Source organism: Manis pentadactyla, chromosome 9, assembly GCF_030020395.1.
Source record: "Manis pentadactyla isolate mManPen7 chromosome 9, mManPen7.hap1, whole genome shotgun sequence".
In the NCBI taxonomy this organism is placed as follows: domain Eukaryota; kingdom Metazoa; phylum Chordata; class Mammalia; order Pholidota; family Manidae; genus Manis; species Manis pentadactyla.
Genome location: NC_080027.1, coordinates 53,741,232 through 53,763,721, shown reverse-complemented (window position 1 = coordinate 53,763,721; position 22,490 = coordinate 53,741,232).

Genomic DNA, 22,490 nt, shown 5'->3' with positions numbered 1-22,490 from the left:
AGAAATGTGGCAATTTTTAGGGCCTTCTCTCCCTCAGGTACCCCTACCTCACACACCCACCGGGTGTCCTGATACTGACCCTTTGCTGCAGTCCGCCCAGCCCCTCAGAATGCAGATGCCTCCAGCCTGATTTAGCTCATTCCTCATTGGTGCATCTGTGTTAGTCCACCCTGGTTCTGATGGAGTAAATAGGACACATATGTCACTGTGGAGGCTCATGAGTCTCTAGATAAAAATAAGCTTGGAAAATTACAAAAATCTTCCAGGGCAATACTTCCTTAATGATTCCTGCCTCTTTTGACACTCCATTGCACTGATTGATGGTCACTCAAATTGACCACCTGGCATAGCTCACTGCCGAAATCAAAAAGGACATATTTTCAAAAGTCAGGTGCTGTTTTTTGTGTTGTAAAATCCCAGTATGCATGTGTGTGTGGATGTATGTGCATAAGCAGACTCATGACAATTACAAAAAGATGCAGTATCTATTTAGCAAAAAGGCTAGATTTTCACTGGCCAGATATTTTAAGCCAACTAAAAGTGGAAAAATGCTTTGTAGAGACCTTTGGCATAAGCTATCTGGAAGTTAAAAAAAAATAGGAGGCAACGGCAACAGCCTGCTATGCATCATTACAAGCTATGAGCAAATAAATCTACTTTCAATGCTGAGTCTCAGTACAGATTTGATCACTCCCCCTAACATCTCTTTTTAATCTGGTTTCGGTAGGGTTTAGAATTGGGCACACAAAAAACTGACACATGAGAACACCATCCATGTAGCAGAGTCAAGGAATATTTGAAGGTAAAAAACAGAAACCCATTCAAAATGAAACAAATCAAAAGGAGAGCTTAATGGAGGCAGACAAGAGCTATCTCTCAGATCCCAAGGGCAGGAAGTATAGCCAGAGGGGCAACATAAATGAAAGTTAGGCCCAAAGGTTAAGGGCCGCATGGTCCCTCACATCTTGCCTATGCAGTCCAGCTCTAGTGGGCCCTGGAGCAGAGCCCAAGTGCCGGCTCCACCTGATTTCCAAGTTCCAGCATCTTGCTCTCTAAGTCTCTAGTTAAAGTTCAAGTGAGAGAAGAAATTGAATTGGTCACTGGCCAGCCAGTGGACTGGACCCTCTGGCTATGGACTTTGGGTCTTCTTCATCCTTACATCTCAGGGCCTGGTGCAGATCCTGTGGTTGGGTAGGCTTGTAATCAATGCTTGTGGGATGAATATGATCACTGGCGATTTCACATGCACATTTTTAATTGTTATTTTGCAAGGATTTTTTCCTACTTGTCTAGCTGAAGCTTGTTCATGTTTAGGCACAGAAGAAGAAAATATGAAATATTGTTGCTGTGGAAACAAACTTGGACCGTGACTTTCTTTTCTCCTTTATATAGATGTGGAAGTCACATCTCTTGGCTAAACTGAGTATGAATATTCGCACAATGGCATTGAAAGCATTGAGATTGCTCCCAGGGCACTTTGTGGCAGTCAGCTATGTGGACCATGAAACACACTGCATGTGCCATTCTGGCATATAAGCTTTTTCACTTTGATGCATAGTCATTGGGTTAAATATTATTTTGAGTGTGTCCTACAATGAAATTATTGCATTTCAGTGAATTTCTGTTTGTGGATTTAAGATGCTTTAAAATCACACAGGGTAACAATTTTTTAACAGAAAAAACCATTTACCCATTATTTTTTAAAGTTTTTTTCAAAAGCTTCTATTCTGTTTTATGTATTTGGGATCAGCCCACATGGAAAGGTTCTCAAGATTCTGTAGAATATTTTCCCTTTCCTCCCATGAACTCCTACAAGAAAGGTACTAAAAAGTGGTAACAAAATACTTTGTATCTTGTGATATTTCTCCCTGTGGAATGATTCTTTGTCTAACCACCTTTTCTATTGATCAATTACTTTACTGAAAGGAACATGCAGAAAGTTTATTACTTTTTTTACCTTAATTGACCAAAAGACCATTTTCATGCATTATAACCTCCTTATCCTAATCTAATCTGAATATCTTATCCAGTAATGTGAGAAATAATTTTTGTTGTTTATAAGCCACTAGGTTTGCGGTATTTTGTTCTGGTAGCCAGAACAAACTAAGACATTGACACAGAGAGGGCCCTTGATAAATGTTTGTGGAATGAATAAATGACCCTATAGGAACAGAATTAAGATGACTGAAACCTTAGCCAGAATTCCCCAGATCTGGACAGCCATGGTGCAGTAGAAAGATCATAGATCCCATCAGGCAGCTCTATCCTTTTGTGTCACCTAGAGTGACTCATTTAATATCTTTGAGACATTTTTCTCATTTGGTAAAATGAAGATAAGATAGCTCACAGGATTGTCGTGGGCTAATTGATATTGGCTTTAACCATACTGTGGCTGGTCCTCAATAAATAGTATTCCATTCCCAACCCCTGGTTTGACAAAGACTACTGAAAGCCTTAAAAACTTGGTAAGGTTAGCAAGCCTTATCCAAAGCAGACTTCAGATGAAGAGACTTAGGAATTAATTAAACTGTGTTCCATAAGGAGCTCATTTTATTTAAGCGCTATAGCTCCTACTGGGAGGAACAAGGTTTAGTGTGAGGGTCAATTGAAAAGCATGTTCTTGTAAATAGTTACTCAAGGCATGGTCTCTTTGAAAGGAATTGGGGGCATGAATTCCCCTTGCCACCTATTTCTCCCAATTCACCAGGAAGTGTTTATTGGAGACATTGTTTATTGAGCATGGAGTACCATGGCTTGCCCTCTCGCATAAGGCCTAATAGCTGTGTATTTATGTGTAGAGTTCCTTTTGCTGCTGCTGTGTGGCCAACAGTCTTTCAAAGGGGGATTGAGCAGAGAGGGAGTTGACACTGGCTGTGCTACAGACAGGTCCAAAGTTTCCAGAGAAATGAAATGAACCTGCAGTTTTGCCCAGTGCTTATGACTGTCAGGGCAAAGTCAAATTACAGCCCTCTTCCATTGTGAACTCGTTAAGGAATGTTTGTGGGATGTTTGCAGACACAGCGCAAGGGTACTGATGTTCGTTGACACTGCAGTGACCCACAGGAACCAGTCAACTGGACCTGGAAGGAGCTGACACATTAGGTGAGAATCACAGATTAACACAGCTAAATGAAAACTTCGGAGTCCCTGGGTTTGAAAACCAGGAAAATGCAGCACAGACAGATGAAGCTACTGGACGAGGGCCATACTGCTGGTAAGGGACAGAAAGACAACTCAAACCAGGGCTTTGGAGTCTCAGGCCTAAGCCCTTTCTCCAACAAGATGCTTACTGCAAGGAAAGAGAAATCTAAAGGGGCTAAGTGCCTTCAGTTTTCAATGAAATTTTTAAAGTTTTCTCCAGGTTAGATTAAAATGACCTAACATAGCTCAGCATTTCATAAATGAGATGATGTACATGAAAGTGCATTGTAAATTATAAAATACTGCCTAACTGTTAGGGCATTGCTGATTAAATCTGGGAGGTTAATAATAAAATGGTCTGACCAGATGGACATAATCATACAGTATTACACATCACATTTTAATAGCTGCCAATCACACCAAAGTGATTTTTTTTATTAAGGTATCATTGATATACACTCTTATGAGGTTTCACATGAAAAACATTGTGGTTACTACATTCACACATATTATCAAGTCCTCCCCATACCCCATTGAAGTCATTGTCCATCAGCATAGTAAGATGCCTCAGAGTCACTACTTGTCTTCTCTGTGCTACACTGTCTTTCCCATGACCCACCCACATACCATGCGTACTAATCATAATGTCCCTCGGTCTTCTTCTCCCTCCCTCTCCCTCTCCCCTTTGGTAACCACTAGTTCATTCTTGGAGTCTGTGAGTCTGCTGATGTTTTGTTCCTTCAATTTTTGCTTGGTTCTTATACTCCACAGATGAGTGAAATCATTTGGTACTTGTCTTTCTCTGCCTGGCTTATTTCACTGAGCATAATACCCTCTAGTTCCATCCATGTTGTTGCAAATGGTAGGATCTGTTTTTTTCTTATGGCTGAGTAATATTCCATTGTGTATATGTACCACCTCTTCTTTATCCATTCATCTACTGATGGACACTTAGGTTGCTTCCATATCTTGGCTATTATAAATAGTGCTACAATAAACATAAGGGTGCATTTGTCTTTTTGAATCTGAGAACTTGTTTTCTTTGGGTAAATTCCTAGGAGTGGAATTCCCAGGTCAAATGGTATTTCTTTTTTTTTTTTTTTTTTCGTAGGTAATTATTTTTTATTGAAGGGTAGTTAACACACAGTATTACATTGGTTTCAGGTGTACAACACAGTGATTCAACATTTATATACATGATAATTCTAGGTACCAGCTATCACCATACCAAGTTGTTACAATATTTTCACTATATTCCTTATGCTATACGTTACATCCCAGTTACTTATTTATTTTACAATTGGAATTGTGTACTTTTTTTTTTTTTTTTTGTGAGGGCATCGCTCATATTTATTGATCAAATGGTTCTTAACAACAATAAAATTCTGTATAGGGGAGTCAATGCTCAATGCACAATCATTAATCCACCCCAAGCCTAATTTTCATCAGTCTCCAATCTTCTGATGCATAACAAACAAGTTCTTACATGGAGAACAAATACTTACATAGTGAATAAGTTACATGGTGAACAGTACAAGGGCAGTCATCACAGAAACTTTCGGTTTTGCTCATGCATTATGAACTATTAACAGTCAGTTCAAATATGAATACTCATTTGATTTTTATACTTGATTTATATGTGGATATCACATTTCTCTCTTTATTATTATTGTTTTTAATAAAGTGCTGAAGTGGTAGGTAGATAGAAGATAAAGGTAGAAAACATAGTTTAGTGTTGTAAGAGAGCAAATGTAGATGATCAGGTGTGTGCCTGTAGACTATGTGTTAATCCAAGCTAGACAAGGGCAATAAAACATCCACGTATGCAGAAGATTTCTCTCAGAACAGGGGGGGTGAGGTTCTAAGCCTCACCTCTGTTGATCCCCAATTTCTCACCTGATGACCCCCCTGCGACTGTGCCTGTCTTAGGTTGTTCCTCCCTTGAGGAATCTTACCCGTCTCTGGCTAACCAGTCATCTTCCGGGGCCATGCAGGGAAATGTAAAGTTGGTAAGTGAGAGAGAAGCCTTATTGTTTGAAATGGTTAGCTTTTTACTTCTTTGCATATTAATGCCCTGTGGCTTCTATGCCCAGCATTTGTCTTGAGGTATCTTTACCACTTGGAAGAATTATGATACTCGGTAAATTTGATATGAGGCACTAATTCTATTTAAGGGTTGTAATTAGGAAGGAAGAAGAAAAGCTATAGAAGTAGCAGACGGAAGAAAACATGGGAAGATTGATTATTTCTTTGACATATCTTCTTGTAGAGTAACTTCAGCATGTATAGGTTTTAAACTACTAATTAAATTGCACACACACATTAACATAATAGGAGTATAGTCACATAACCAAAGCATACCTGTAATTACCAGCCATTTCCAGTGAAACCAAGAAAACCAGTTAGGCACCTTAGGCATTTGTGAAAACTTATCTATGATATGGTGGATATTGTCCAACTGAACTTGAACAGTCTGAGAGAAATCAGACAAATTAAAACAACCCATTCCTGGAGACTGTTCACATCCCATATGTTCTTTTAACAGTAAATAGTCTATAGTTGTAAGATTTTGGAGCGCTACAATTTGCACTTCTCCTAATTCTTGGTTGAGTTCCAACAGTATAAATCCAGTCAAATTTGTTGTTTTACTGTATGCACAGGCCAACTTAGATATCTCCTTCTTCATTCCCATGGCAAGTCCAGGAACTGGTGGGATGAGTGCATCTACAGCTGTAGCAGTGCGTGGATCTTTGTTGGGGTTTTTTGATGATCATCTTCTGGCATGAGTCTTCCAGAGAGTGCTGATGTTGGAAGTTCTCTTTCATATCGTATCTTAGTTCACTTTTGGGGTAGCCAAATTAGGCTTTGATCCTCTGTATAAACGCAAACAGACCCTTTGCCTACACTTTTATATGCCCTTTATACCCTTGTGAAGAACTCATTGGAGGTCACCAAACAGGAACTGTCTTTTTTTTTTTTTTCGGTATCACTAATCTACACTTACCTGACGAATATTATGTTTACTAGGCTCTCCCCTATACCAGGTCCCCCCTATAAACCCCTTTACAGTCACTGTCCATCAGCATAGCAAAATGTTGTAGAATCACTACTTGCCTTTTCTGTGTTGTACAGCCCTCCCCTTTCTCCCACCCCCACATGCATGCTAAGCTTAATACCTCCCTACTTCTCCCCCCTCTTATCCCTCCCTACGCACCCACCCTCCCTAGTCCCTTTCCCTTTGGTACCTGTTAGTCCATTCTTGAGTTCTGTGATTCCGCTGCCATTTTGTTCCTTCAGTTTTTCCTTTGTTCTTATATTCCAGAGATGAGTGAAATCATTTGGTATTTCTATTTCTCTGCTTGGCTTGTTTCACTGAGCATAATACCCTCCAGCTCCATCCATGTTGCTGCAAATGGTAGGATTTGCCCTTTTCTTATGACTGAGTAGTATTCCATTGTGTATATGTACCACATCTTCTTTACCCATTCATCTATCGATGGACATTTAGATAGCTTCCAATTCTTCACTATTGTAAATAGTGCTGCCATAAACATAGGGGTGCATTGGTCTTTCTCAAACTTGATTGCTACATTCTTAGGGTAAATTCTAAGAGTGAAATTCCTGGGTCAAATGGTAAGTCTGTTTTGAGCATTTTGATGTACCTCCATACTGCTTTCCACAATGGTTGAACTAACTTACATTCCCACCAGCAGTGTAGGAGGGTTCCCCTTTCTCCACAGCCTCGCCAACATTTGTTGTTGTTTGTCTTTTGGATGGCAGCCATCCTTACTGGTGTGAGGTGATACCTCATTGTAGTTTTAATTTGCATTTCTCTGATAATTAGCGATGTGGAGCATATTTTCATGTGTCTGTTGGCCATCTGTATTTCTTTTTTGGAGAACTGTCTGTTCAGTTCCTCTGCCCATTTTTTAATTGGGTTATTTGTTTTTTGTTTGTTGAGGCATGTGAGCTCTTTATATATATTGGACGTCAAGCCTTTATCGGATGTGTCATTTTCAAATATATTCTCCCATACTGTAGGGTTCCTTTTTGTTCTATTGATGGTGTCTTTTGCTGTACAGAAGCTTTTCAGCTTAATATAGTCCCACTTACTCATTTTTGCTGTTGTTTCCCTTGCCCCGGGAGATATGTCCAAGAAGAGGTCACTCATGTTTATGTCTATGGGGTTTTTGCCTATGTTTTCTTCCAAGAGTTTAATGGTTTCATGACTTACATTCCAGTCTTTGATCCATTTTGAGTTTACTTTTGTATATGGGGTTAGACAATGGTCCAGTTTCATTCTCCTACATGTAGCTGTCCAGTTTTGCCAGCACCATCTGTTGAAGAGACTGTCATTTCACCATTGTATGTCCATGGCTCCTTTATCAAATATTAATTGACCATATATGTCTGGGTTAATGTCTGGATTCTCTAGTCTGTTCCACTGGTCTGTGGCTCTGTTCTTGTGCCAGTACCAAATTGTCTTGATTACTATGGCTTTATAGTAGAGCTTAAAGTTGGGGAGTGAGATCCCCCCTACTTTATTCTTCTTTCTCAGCATTGCTTTGGCTATTTGGGGTCTTTGGAGTTTCCATATGAATTTTTGAATTATTTGCTCCAGTTCATTGAAGAATGTTGCTGGTAGTTTCATAGGGATTGCATCAAATCTGCATATTGCTTTGGGCAGGATGGCCATTTTGATGATATTAATTCTTCCTAGCCACGAGCATGGGATGAGTTTCCATCTGTTAGTGCCCCCTTTAATTTCTCTCAAGAGTGACTTGTAGTTTTCAGAGTATAAGTCTTTCACTTCTTTGGTTAGGTTTATTCCTAGGTATTTTATTTTTTTGATGCAATTGTGAATGGAGTTGTTTTCCTGATTTCTCTTTCTGTGTGTTGATTTTGTATCCTGCAACTTTGCTGTATTCCGATATCAGTTCTAGTAATTTTGGGGTGGAGTCTTTAGGGTTTTTTATGTACAGTATCATGTCATCTGCAAATAGTGACAGTTTAACTTCTTCTTTACCAATCTGGATTCCTTGTATTTTTTTGTTTTGTCCGATTGCTGTGGCTAGGACCTCCAGTACTATGTTATATAACAGTGGGGAGAGTGGGCATCCCTGTCTAGTTCCCGATCTCAGAGGAAATGCTTTCAGCTTCTCGCTGTTCAATATAATGTTGGCTGTGGGTTTATCATAGATGGCCTTTATTATGTTGAGGTACTTGCCCTCTATTCCCATTTTGCTGAGAGTTTTTATCATGAATGGATGTTGAACTTTGTCAAATGCTTTTTCAGCATCTATGGAGATGATCATGTGGTTTTTGTCTTTCTTTTTGTTGATGTGGTGTATGATGTTGATGGACTTTCGAATGTTGTACCATCCTTGCATCCCTGGGATGAATCCCACTTGGTCATGGTGTATGATCCTTTTGATGTATTTGTGAATTTGGTTTGCTAATATTTTGTTGAGTATTTTTGCATCTACGTTCATCAGGGATATTGGTCTGCAGTTTTCTTTTTTGATGGGGTCTTTGCCTGGTTTTGGTATTAGGGTGATGTTAGCTTCATAGAATGAGTTTGGGAGTATCCCCTCCTCCTCTATTTTTTGGAAAACTTTAAAGAGAATGGGTATTATGTCTTCCCTGTATGTCTGATAAAATTCCGAGGTAAATCCATCTGGCCCGGGGGTTTTGTTCTTTGGTAGTTTTCTGATTACCGCTTCAATTTCGTTGCTGGTAATTGGTCTGTTTAGATTTTCTGTTTCTTTCTGGGTCAGTCTTTTTCTAGGAAGTTGTCCATTTCTCCTAGGTTTCCCAGCTTGTTAGCCTATAGGTTTTCATAGTAGTCTCTAATAATTCTTTGTATTTCTGTGGGGTCCGTCGTGATTTTTCCTTTCTCATTTCTGATAGTGTTGATTTGTGTTGACTCTCTTTTCCTCTTAATAAGCCTGGCTAGAGGCTTATCTATTTTGTTTATTTTCTCAAAGAACCAACTCTTGGTTTCATTGATTTTTGCTATTGTTTTATTCTTCTCAATTTTATTTATTTCTTCTCTGATCTTTATTATGTCCCTCCTTCTGCTGACCTTAGGCCTCATCTGTTCTTCTTTTTCCAATTTCGATAATTGTGACATTAGACCATTCATTTGGGATTTTTCTTCCTTTTTAAAATATGCTTGGATTGCTATATACTTTCCTCTTAAGACTGCTTTTGCTGCGTCCCACAGAAGTTGGGGCTTCGTGTTGTTGTTGTCATTTGTTTCCATATATTGCTGGATCTCCATTTTGATTTAGTCATTGATCCATTGATTATTTAGGAGCGTGTTGTTGAGCCTCCATGTGTTTGTGAGCCTCTTTGCTTTCTTTGTACAGTTTATTTCTAGTTTTATGCCTTTGTGGTCTGAAAAGTTGATTGGTAGGATTTCAATCTTTTGGAATTTACTGAGGCTCTTTTTGTGTCCTAGTATGTGGTCTATTCTGGAGAATGTTCCATGTGCACTTGAGAAGAATGTGTATCCTGTTGCTTTTGGATGTAGAGTTCTGTAGATGTCTATTAGGTCCATCTGCTCTACTGTGTTGTTCAGTGCTTCCGTGTCCTTACTTATTTTCTGCCCGGTGGATCTATCCTTTGCGGTGAGTGTTGTGTTAAAGTCTCCTAGAATGAATGCATTGCAGTCTATTTCCCCCTTTAGTTCTGTTAGTATTTGTTTCACATATGCTGGTGCTCCTGTGTTGGGTGCATATATATTTAGAATGGTTATATCCTCTTGTTGGACTGTGCCCTTTATCATTATGTAGTGTCCTTCTTTATCTCTTGTTACTTTCTTTGTTTTGAAACAAAGTGTCTTTACTGCCTAAGTTAGCTCGCTTATTGAGCTGTTATATACACTGTCTGGAGATTCTTTTCTTCTCTCCCTTATTATTCCTCCTCCTCCATTCTTCATATGTTGGGTGTTTTGTGCTGTGCTCTTTCTAGGAGTGCTTCCATCTAGAGCAGTCCCTGTAAGATGTCCTGTAGAGGTGGTTTGTGGGAAGCAAATTCCCTCAGCTTTTGTTTGTCTGGGAATTGTTTAATCCCACCATCATATTTAAATGATAGTCGTGCTGGATACAGTATCCTTGGTTCAAGGCCCTTCTGTTTCATTGCATTAAATATATCATGCCATTCTCTTCTGGCCTGTAGGGTTTCTGTCGAGAAGTCTGATGTTAGTCTGATGGGTTTTCCTTTATAGGTGACCTTTTTCTCTCTAGATGCCTTTAAAACTCTTTCCTTGTCCTTGATCTTTGCCATTTTAATTATTATGTGTCTTGGTGTTGTCCTCCTTGGATCCTTTCTGTTGGGGGTTCTGTGTATGTCCGTGGTCTGTTCCATTATTTCCTCCCCAAGATTGGGGAGGTTTTCAGCAATTCTTTCTTCCAAGATACTTTCCATCCCTTTTCCTCTCTCTTCTTCTTCTGGTACTCCTATAATACGGATATTGTTCCTTTTGGATTGGTCACACAGTTCTCTAAATATTGTTTCATTCCTGTAGATCCGTTTATCTCTCTCTATGTCAGCTTCTATGCATTCCTGTTCTCTGGTTTCAATTCCATCAATGGCCTCTTGCATTCTATCCATTCTGCTTATAAACCCTTCCAGAGTTTGTTTCATTTCTGTGATCTCCTTTCTGGCATCTGTGATCTCCTTCCGGACTTCATCCCATTTCTCTTGCGTATTTCTCTGCATCTCTGTCAGCATGTTTATGATTCTTATTTTGAATTCTTTGTCAGGAAGACTGGTTAGGTCTGTCTCCTTCTCTGGTGTTGTCTCTGTGATCTTTGTCTGCCTGTAGTTTTGTCTTTTCATGGTGATAGGAATAGTTTGCAGAGCTGGGACGAGTGACGGCTGGAAGAACTTCCCTTCTTGTTGGTTTGTGGCCTTTCTCTCCTGGGAGAACAGCGACCTCTAGTAACTTGTGTTGGGTAGCTGCGCGCAGACAGGGCTTCTGCTTCCTGCCCGGCTGCTATGGAGTTTATCTCAGCTGTTGCTGTGGGCGTGGCCTGGCTCGGGCTGCTACTCCAAAGTCGTGGAGTCGCGTTGGAGGGGGGCAGCCGGGAAGCTATTTATCTCCGTAAGGGGCCTCCGTGCTCCCTGCAGCCCAGGGGATTAGAGTGCCCAGAGATCCCCTGATTCCCAACCTCTGGATTAAGTGTTCCGCCCTGCCCCTTTAAGACTTCCAAAAAGTACCCGCCAAAGCAAAACAACGACTACAAAAGAAAGAAAAAAAAAATAGATAAATAAAAAATGGTCACTCGTTTTTCTTTATTCTCCGGCGCCAGCCTCAGGCATCTGCTCACCGGTCTTGCTGATGCAAGTATTGGGGTCCCTATCCCTTTAAGACTTCCAAAAAGCGCTCACCAAAACAAAACAGCAAAAAGAAAAGAAATGGCTGCTCGCTTTTCTTATGTCCTCCAGCGCCAGGCCTCCGGTACCTGCTCACCGGTCCTGCTGCCCTGTTTCCCTAGTATCCAGGGCCCCGCGTTTGCACTGTGTCTGCGCTCTGGTCCGCGTGGCTGGGGCTGGGTGTTCAGTAGTCCTGGGCTCCCTCTCCCTCCCGCTCTGCCTACTCTTCTCCCACCGGGAGCTGGGGGGAGGGGCGCTCGGGTCCTGCCGGGCCGGGGCTTGTATCTTACCCCCTTTATGAGGCACTGGGTTCTTGTAGGTGTGGATATGGTCTGGATGTTGTCCTGTGTCCTCTGGTCTTTATTCTAGGAAGAGTTGTCTTTGTTATACTTTCATAGATATATGTGGTTTTGGGAGGAGATTTCCACTGCTCTACTCACGCCGCCATCTTGGCTCCACCTCATTCAAATGGTATTTCTATGTTTAGTTTCTTGAGGAACCTCCATATTGCTTTCCACAGTGGTTGAACTAGCTTACATTCCCACCAGCAGTGCAGAAGGGTTCCCCTGTCTCCACATCCTTGCCAGCATTTGTTGTTCCTAGTCTTTTCAATGTTGGCCATCCTAACTGGTGTGAAGTGATATCTCATTGCGTTTTAATTTGCATTTCCCTGGCAATTAGGGATGTGTAGTATCTTTTCATGTGCCTGTTGGCCATCTGAATTTCTTCTTTGGAGAAGTATCTGTTCACATCTTTCACCCATTTTTTAACAGGCTTATTTGCTGAGGTGTGTGAGTTCTTTGTATATTTTGGTTGTTAACCCCCTGTTGGATATGTCGTCAAAGTGATTTTTATCTGCTTCATTAGCTCTTTCATTAGCCTCTTTGTTGTTACTCCAGGGGAGGCAACAAATTGATCCCAAATTTGTACATGGAAAATGTGCAGGAAAATTCATTTGTGCATAGTGCTTTTTATTAATATTGTTTCAATTATAAAATAATGCATAAGTATATTATTGAAGAACAGTAGGAGATAGAGCAAAATATAAAAAAACAAGGAAAATTACCTACAAAACTACCCCTGGAACAAATACTATTAAAATTTTGGTGTGTTTTTTTCCTAAAAGACCTGTAAGTACATACTGTATATGCAGTTTAAAATCTGTATTTTTAAACAACAGTGTTTAGTGACTGTTTTTTTCCATCTGTCTTTTAAAATACTATAATTGATTGTATGTTATTTCCGTATGTGGAACTATCAAAATTTATCCACCCATCTATTGTTGGACATTTATCTTGTTACCAAATTATCACTATTACAAACATTTCTGAAATGAAAACAATACTTCTTTGTCCACACTTCTGATTTTTATCCTTCCTACAGTAGATTCCTGGATTATTAGATCAAAGACTATGACAGTTTTTAATGTTCTTTAAGGATCTCTCAGTTGCTTTTCAGAGAATGTGACTTATTTATATTCCCACTAGCACTGTGTGTCAATATACATCTTACCACATCCTTGCCAGCATTGTTATATAAAACAGTTGACAATGGAGGACAGTCTGATGAGAAAGAGGTTATTCATGTGGTCTCAAATTAAATTCCCACAAGGTACTTAATAATTACAAAGGGGAAAGCAATAACTTTATAGAACAGAAACGTTGCAGATACCACATGAACAGAGATCACAGTATCATCAATAATGGGACACATTGGCATTTTCTTCATGAGATGCAAGGAGATGGAGACATCACTTCTGGGATATTCCTGCCCCAAAATGCACCACCCGAATCTAATCATGGTGAACATCAGGCAAGCCCAAATTAAGAGAGAGTCCATAAAATAAATGATCTGTGTTCTTCAAAAGTGCCCATTGCACAAGGCATTTAATGTTTTCTGCTTTCTATTATGATTGAATTCTGTTCCCCATTATATTATTGGTTTTGCTGGCACAGAAGAAAGCTCCTGGATTTTGGACATTTTTCTTGTATGTCACCATTTTACTAATTATGAATTCATGTTAAGAGCTTTCTGCTGATTCTGTTGCACTTCTTTAAAACTATATAATCATACTGTCCACAAACACAGTAATTTTGACTCTCTCCTTCCAACAATTTTACCTTTTACTTCTGCCTGACGTCTTATGGCATCAGATAGAATTTCCAGAACAGTGCTACACAATAATGCAGAAATCCAGCATTTCTGCCTCTTCCTGGTTTTCACTGGAAGGTTTATGGTATTTTAACATTAAGGATGTTACAGGCTGTCAATATATGATGCTGTATGTTAAAAGGGATATCTTCCTATTCCTAGATTTCTATAGGTGCTTATTAAAAAATCAGGCATGAATGTTGAATTTTATCTGAATATTTCTTTGCCATATATTGAGATTATTATTTGGCTCTTCTTGGTAGATTGTTGAATTGATGTCATTATATTGGCAGATTTTTCTAAGGTGAAACTATCCTTGCTTTCCCAGAGTAAGCCTGATTTAGCTGTGATAGATAATTCTCTTAACACTTCATTTTGCTATTATTACATTTTGTCTTTTTGCAACTGTGGTGCATTTCTATTGCATCAACTTAAGTGTAGCTGGGACTGTTTCCAGAATTCCCTTCCCTGCATAGTTTTGGGCTAGCTGGTCCACAAGAAACAACTGCTTGAGATTGGGAGGGCAAACTTGAAGCAGGAGCCTTTATCTCATTATATTCACAGGTCAGTGCAGGGCACCAGGCAATCGCTGCCTCTTAGAGTGGTGTCCTTGCTCTGCTGCCACCTGATTGGGGTGGGACAGCACCTACCTGGGCCCAATGCGACTCCCGTTCCTGACAGGCCAACTCCTTCAGCTTCACTGACTCCTGGGCTGGATACATTTCAACTCCCTGAGAAGGATTCCAGTTTCTTCTGCAGATCCCTCCCCCATCATTAATGTTGGAGACTTGGGGGCAGGGCAGGCTCCAGTTCTTGCTGCTCCACTTCACATGCACCTTCCCTTCCTCATTGCCTGCTCTTCTGATTCCAGGCTCCAGCCTGACACAGAAGCAATGGCCACATAGAAATTGTTTAACCAGCTCCCACAGTTGCACAAGGTCCAATCTGTATAATACATCCCCTGTGTTATGTATCTCCTAGTACTTATCCTTTGCTGACCAAATCCTGATTGAGACACTGTTCATAAATGAGATTGGTCTAAATATGTTCTGATTATTCTCTGTTGGCCCCATAAGATTCATCCTCTGACCTACCTGCACAGCCCTGCTCTGTACCCCAGGGCTAATTTTAGTAGAGTGGGGCTCACTTGCCCTCTGGCTTCTGTTAGGCTTGATCAGTGTATGCCCTGGCAAAAGGCAAACGGCTTTCTTCTGCCTTTCCCCTTAGCCCAGTTCAGTGGTTCTGGTAATGGCCATATCCGCTATGTCTGCAGTTCTCACCCAGGACTTCCTCTCCACAATTCAAATCTTCACCATCTCTAAGGACATTATTTTTTCCATGTATACTTCTCTATTGCTGTATAACAAGTTATCCCAAATTAAACCATAAACACTTAACTATCTCACATAGTTTCTGAAGGTCAGGAGTTTAGGAGTGGCTTACCTGGTTGGTTCTGGGTCAGGGTCTTTCATGAGGTTGCAGTAAGATGCAATCATCTGAAGGTTTGACTGTGGCTGGAGGATTGGACTCCAAGCTTTTGTGTGTGGCTGTTGGCAGGAGGCCTCACATCCTTATCCCATGGGCCTCCCCAAAGAGTTCCCTGAGGGTCCTATACAATGCCAACTGGCTTCCCTCAAAACAGCAATGCAAGAGAGAGAACAAAGAGGAAGCCACATGCCTTTTAGTCTCAGAAGTCAACACCTTTACTCCTGCCACCTCTGTTCATTGGGAGGGAGTCACTATGCCTAGCCCACACTCAAGTGGAGGGCAGTTAAGCTCTATTGCTTTGAGGGAGGATGAATAGCAAAAAGTCTGCAGACATACTTTAAAACCTGCACACTCTGCCCCTTTCATAACTGGGATGGAAATGGCTGCCCATCATCACTAGTTTTGAATACCTCAGTATATCTTCATATGAATTTCCACACCTCTATAAATAATCCATTCATTAAATTATCTGTAGTTAAACCCATTTGAACATAATTCTGCCACCAGGATTTTAATACAATATATTTGGGAAGGGAGGGTATGCATAGTTAAATAGCATGGGAATTTCATCCACATATACATTTATCTAATTATATGTTGTATAATATATGATACATATTTATTTGTATATTACATAAGTATACAAGATGTAGAATTATTATATAATTTATATGTTATGTATAATTAGAGAGAGAAGGTGAGAACATGGGCTTTTTGCTTTTTCCTAAATAAGACATTCAATAATAAAATAGATTTGAGAATCATACAAAAATAAGTAAAATAAACTAATAATTAAAAACTCAATATTAAAATATTATTTTAAAATAATCAATTTTACTTATACCAGGATGCCTTCCTGTACTTAATGCCATTTCCCCCTTCCCACCCCTTCTATGCGCCCTCTACATTACAGGGGCTGGGAACCTGAGCACTGCATTTCCCCAAATCCTTTGCCAGCAGGATTCTGACTCATAGTCTATTAATGAGAGACACTTACTGTGAGACTTAAGAAGCAGAAGGGAAACATATGCTATTATTTCTCCTCCTGCAGTGCAGAGGCTTCAAGGCCTTTCCTCCCAGAGATGTGGGCTTGATGCTGTAGGCGACTGTGACTATTAGTAGGGGTTGGCTTCTTGCAGTTGCAGACTGGGGAGGCAATAGCAACTTCTTGATTCCCTGGAAGCTAACAGGAGCCTGAGTACTGTCTGCCATCTTGCCTGGCTTTTGTTTCTCTGCCTCCTCCATTGGTCATGTGTGCACGCACACTTCCCAGTGGTTTTTTAAAAATATATCGTTCTCTGTCCTAGATCACATTCTATCTAAAATACCCTGAGTACCTCATTTTCCTGCCCAACTTCTGACTAACAGAATGAAATGAAAAACCTGAATTTATAGGTTATTTTTCATTTATTTTTTCTGTAGCAAAAGATCCATTTTGAGATTGTCAATTTTATTAGCCTGACATTCTCTTTCAATTTAAACATTTTCTCTGTATTTATGATATACTGACCAAAGTCTTGATTTTATTTATTTGCTTTTCACTCTTTTTAAAAATTAGATTTGCCAGAGGGTTTGTTTTTATTTTCAGGATCAGTTCTTTGATTTGTATACCATATTAAGTTGGAAGTATATTTAGCAACAAGCATCACAAAATGAAACCAATAGTAGCTCCAAAAAATAGCACTTATTTTCTAACATAATAATGAGTTCTGAGGTGGGTGGTTGTCAGCATTGTTCAACTACTCAACAGTGCTGTCAGGGGTCCAGTCGCATTCTGTTCTTCAGGTTACCATCCTGAGCCCCTTGACTTTCCTCCTCATGTTGTGGCCTCCTGGTCACAAGAGGGTTATGATGACTTCGGATATCAGAGGGTATGTTCAAGACAAAATGTAGGTGTGGAAGGGGATGAAGGAAAGCAGTGAATCAGCTCTGTATCTGTAACTATTTTACCCCCACCTTTTTTTGTATCATTAAAGCAAGTGTAGTCCTTAATCATCTTCCACTGATATCAGTCATAAGATTTATTTCACATGGCCACTTCTAGTTACAGTAGATCCTGGGAAGTCAGTTATTTCACTTCCAGCTTCTACAGAAGAAGAAGATAAGTGAAAATGAAAGTATAAGTAGGTTTGGAAACATTAAGAAAATCATCCTACAGTCTCTACCACATCTATCAATTCCATGGTACTAGATAAAGTACATGGATTTTAATCTCAGCTCTACTACTCAGTAAGGATCTTGTGACCCTGAACAAGATACTTAGACTTTCTGTGCCTCAGTTTCCTCCTCCATAAAATGGGAAAAATAATAGTTCCTACTTCATGGAGTTGTTGAGAGGGTTAAATGATTTAATTCATGCAAAATGCCTAGAGCAGTGCCTTGCACATAGTTAGCACCCAGTAAGCATTGTTAAAGTAGTCAAACAAGGAGGCTATTAGACTCAGGTGGCTCTAATACTTTGGTAGCCTGGTCAGCAAACCTAAACCTAAGCCAGAGTCACTTCCTGAAGATGTCTCAAGGATAATAACAACAACCAATCAAAACAGCCAACTAGGCTTTCCCAAATAATTCAGCTGCTTAAGCTATAGCCAGTCAAATAATTTCCTTGCTTTGCTTCACATCTTCTCTATAAAAACCTTGCTTCTAGCTCCTGTCCATGAAGCACTCCTAACCGGTTCCAGTTTGGCACTGCCTGATTCAAATAGACTTTTGTTTAAATGAATTCATGAAAATTTTAACATACCTGTTTATCTTTTAGCAGCATTAATTACTGCTATTACCATTGTTTTCAGTCTAACAGCATTTCTGTTTCTTTTTTTTTTTGATAATTATTTTTTATTGAAGGGTAGTTGACGCACAGTATTACATTACATTAGTTTCAAGTGTACAACACAGTGATAAAACATTTATATACATAATTCTAGGTTCCAGCTATCACCCTATCAAGCTGTTACAATATCTTGACTATATTCCTTATGCTATACATTACATCCCGGTTACTTATTTATTTTACCATTGGAAGTCTGTCCTTTTTTTTTTTTTTTTTTTTTTGTGAGGGCATCTCTCATATTTATTGATCAAATGGTTGTTAACGACAATAAAATTCCGTATAGGGGAGTCAATGCTCAATGCACAATCATTAATCCACCCCAACCCAAGCCTAATTTTCGTCAGTCTCCAATCTTCTGAGGCATAACAAACAAGTTCTTACATGGAGAACAAATTCTTACATAGTGAATAAGTTACATAGTGAACAGTACAAGGGCAGTCATCACAGAAACTTTTGGTTTTGCTCATGCATTATGAACTATAAACAGTTCAAATATGAATACTCATTTGGTTTTTATACTTGATTTATATGTGGATACCACATTTCTCTCTTTATTATTACTATTTTTAATAAAATGCTGAAGTGGTAGGTAGATACAAGATAAAGGTAGAAAACATAGTTTACTGTTGTAAGAGAGCAAATGTAGATGATCAGGTGTGTGCCTGTAGACTATGTGTTAATCCAAGCTAGACCAGGGCAATAAAACATCCACGTATGCAGAAGATTTCTCTCAGAACAGGGGGGGTGAGGTTCTAAGCCTCACCTCTGTTGATCCCCAATTTCTCACCTGATGACCCCCCTGCGACTGTGCCTGTCTTAGGTTGTTCCTCCCTTGAGGAATCTTACCCGTCTCTGGCTAACCAGTCATCTTCCGGGGCCATGCAGGGAAATGTAAAGTTGGTAAGTGAGAGAGAAGCCTTATTGTTTGAAATGGTTAGCTTTTTATTTCTTTGCATATTTATGCCCTGTAGCTTCTATGCCCAGCATTTGTCTTGAGGTATCTTTACCACTTGGAAGAATTATGATACTCGGTAAATTTGATATGAGGCACGAATTCTATTTAAGGGTTGTAATTAGGAAGGAAGAAGAAAAGCTATAGAAGTAGCAGGAAGAAGAAAACATGGGAAGATTGATTATTTCTTTGACATATCTTCTTGTAGAGTAACTTCAGCATGTATAGGTTTTAAGCTACTACTTAAATTGCACACACACATTAACATAATAGGAGTATAGTCACATAACCAAAGCATACCTGTAATTACCAGCCATTTCCAGTGAAACCAAGAAAACCAGTTAGGCACCTTAGGCATTTGTGAAAACTTATCTATGATATGGTGGATATTGTCCAACTGAACTTGAACAGTCTGAGAGAAATCAGACAAATTAAAACAACCCATTCCTGGGGAATGTTCACATCCCTTATATTCTTTTAACAGTAAATAGTCTATAGTTGTAAGATTTTGGAGCGCTACAATTTGCACTTCTCCTAATTCTTGGTTGAGTTCCAACAGTATAAATCCAGTCAAATTTGTTGTTTTACTGTATGCACAGGCCAGCTTAGATATCTCCTTCTTCATTCCCATGGCAAGTCCAGGAACTGGTGGGTTGAGTGCATCTACAGCTGTAGCAGTGCGTGGATCTTTGTTGGGGTTTTTTGATGATCATCTTCTGGCATGAGTCTTCCAGAGAGTGCTGATGTTGGAAGTTCTCTTTCATATCGTATCTTAGTTCATTTTCGGGGTAGCCCAATTAGGCTTTGATCTTCTGTATAAACGCAAACAGACCCTTTGCCTACACTTTTATATGCCCTTTATAACCTTGTGTAGAACTCATTGGAGGTTACCACACAGGAACTGCCCTTTTTTTTTGTTATGTTTTGTTTTTGGTATCACTAATCTACACTTACATGACGAATATTATGTTTACTAGGCTCTCCCCTATACCAGGTCTCCCCCATAAACCCCTTTACAATCACTGTCCATCAGCATAGCAAAATGTTGTAGAATCACTACTTGCCTTCTCTGTGTTGTACAGCCCTCCCTTTTCTCCTACCCCCCCATGCATGTTAATCTTAATACCCCCGCACTTCTCCCCCCCCTTGTCCCTCCCCACCCACCCATCCTCCCCAGTCCCTTTCCCTTTGGTACCTGTTAGTCCATTCTTGAGATCTGTGATTCTGCCAGCATTTCTGTTTCTAACATCAGAGTAAGGGTAGGACAGAATCTTATTCTCAGGCCAATTCTATCAGCATTGAAATTGGTGTTAATTAGTCCCAGATTCTAGCAGCAGTTTGTCAGTCCCAGTTTTTCAAATGCATCTTTGACATCTCTGTCTTTATAGACTTTTATTGGGAAGTCATTAAGAGGTGTGTCAAGGGTTACTAGCCAGTCACCTTTTAAACCAGAACACTTGTATCTAGTTTTTAAAACAACCTGCTTCAATGTGTGATTCAAGTTATGTGACAATTGATGCTATAATCCAATTGCCATAAAGAAATAACTATTAAGGCACTTTTCCGACCTTGCTGGGTGCTCAAAAGACTTTGGTGAAATATTTCAGACTCTTTTTGTTCTTATCAGGAGTTTGTTTGAGAATTTAGATCTCTTTTTTTCACAATCAGGCATTGCAACACTATCTTTCTTAATCATATTTGATCTACTCTGTAAAACCAGTAACAGAATCATCTCTAAAATAGCATCACAGCTCCAATGAGAGCTCCCTTTCAAAAACAGTAAGTCTGGCAGGCATCATGCATTTTAAATTTAACAGAGACTGCAAAGCAGCCTTCATCCATTAGTCCAACTGACCTTTAAATAACCCAGACCAGAAAAGAATAGCCTATAAACTGAAGAAGACTCTAATCCTGGCGAGGGGTCAGTGATCCTATCAGCCCAGGAGTGGAAACAGCAGTCATGTATGACATGGGAACTGTCCTCATATAAAACTCAACTTTCTGTAAAGGAAAGAGCACTTGAGTAGGAGTCAGAAGACAGGGGTTGTAGTATTGATTTCAAAGCATATTGATAATGTCACTTAACTTTCCAGAGTCTCAGCTATTTTATTTATAAAATGAGAATAACATCCTAGGCCATGCCTCCTTCAACACTACCTTTTCCTGCCCTCAGGGATCCCATGGTTAGTGGAGGGACAGTGGGGCAAGGGGGTGGAGTGGGTGAGCTTTGGAGATTCGGGGTTTGATTACCAGCCCCCCTCACTTACTACCTGTGTAATGTTGAGCAAATTCGTTGTGTTCTTGGAGCCTTGGTTTCTTTATCTATAATATGGGGATGATAATAGTACCTACGTCAGAGAGTATTGCAAGGATTAAGTGAAATAATGTACACCATGAGGCCAGATTTAGTAGCTTTCCCTATTCTCCTGATATTCTCCCTTCTCCCAAACAAACCCAGCTCCAATGGATTGGCAAGTAGTGTTGAGATTAATGAAGATTTCATGGAACTTCAGAGGAAGGGACACAATAATAATTATAACAATAGCAATAGCAATAGCAATAACTACATTTGATTCTTAACATGTTTTAGGCATGGCCCTGAATACTCCCAATGGATAATCTCATTTCATTCATACAATACCATAATTTTCAAGCCAACTTACTCAGAATTTTTTTTTTCTGTAGAGCTTTTTTCCTTTATGGAAATAACTACTTTCTGAGGAATTGCTTCTGTCCTTTTTTTTTGTTAAGGCACCAAAAATTCTCTCTATTGTCCCAAGCTCTTCAGTTTTCCCATCAAGTTGCACGCCCCATTCAGCAAAACCAAGGCAAGACAGCCAGACTGACTGCTGTCCTTCCCTGATCCTGCTGCCCGGGAACATCCTGGTTCATCCCACAAAGCCTGCTGGTAGGGGCCAGCAGCCACAGTCCTCACTGCACTGTGTGGTCAGGAAGAGTGTCTAGATGTCAATCTTGCTCCCATTTTATTGCCTGTGCCTGACATAGTACCTGACATAGAGAAGGTCATTTATAAATATTTATGGAATGAACAAATGTATGATCAAACTAACAGAAGTCAGAATGAACTTGAGTTTAACAAAGGCAGTGGCAATGTGCAGTGGGGTACTGGACCTTGAGAATCCAGGAAATTTTCATGGAGGAGGCAGGATTTGACCTTGAGTAGGATTTTAATAGGGAGAAGAACATTTCAAATAAAGGGAACTGCATAATGGCATAGACACAAAAGAGTGTATGGTTTATTCAGTGTGAAGAAGACATTTGAATGGTCTGCATCGTGGAGGTACAGTCCCTGAAGCCAAAGGTGCTGGAGCCCTAAGGGAGGCCAGAGAGAGCACAGTACAGTCAGAGATGAGCTGGGAAGCTGGAAGCCATCTCAAAAACGAGGCTAAATGCCTTGTTCTGGAGTTTGACTTTATTTGTGAACTGAAGGGGAAATCTACCACTGAGATTTACTGAGGAGAACACTGGCTTGCTCAGATGTGTCCTTGAAAAAGATGACTGCTGAGGATGGATTAGTGGGCAGCA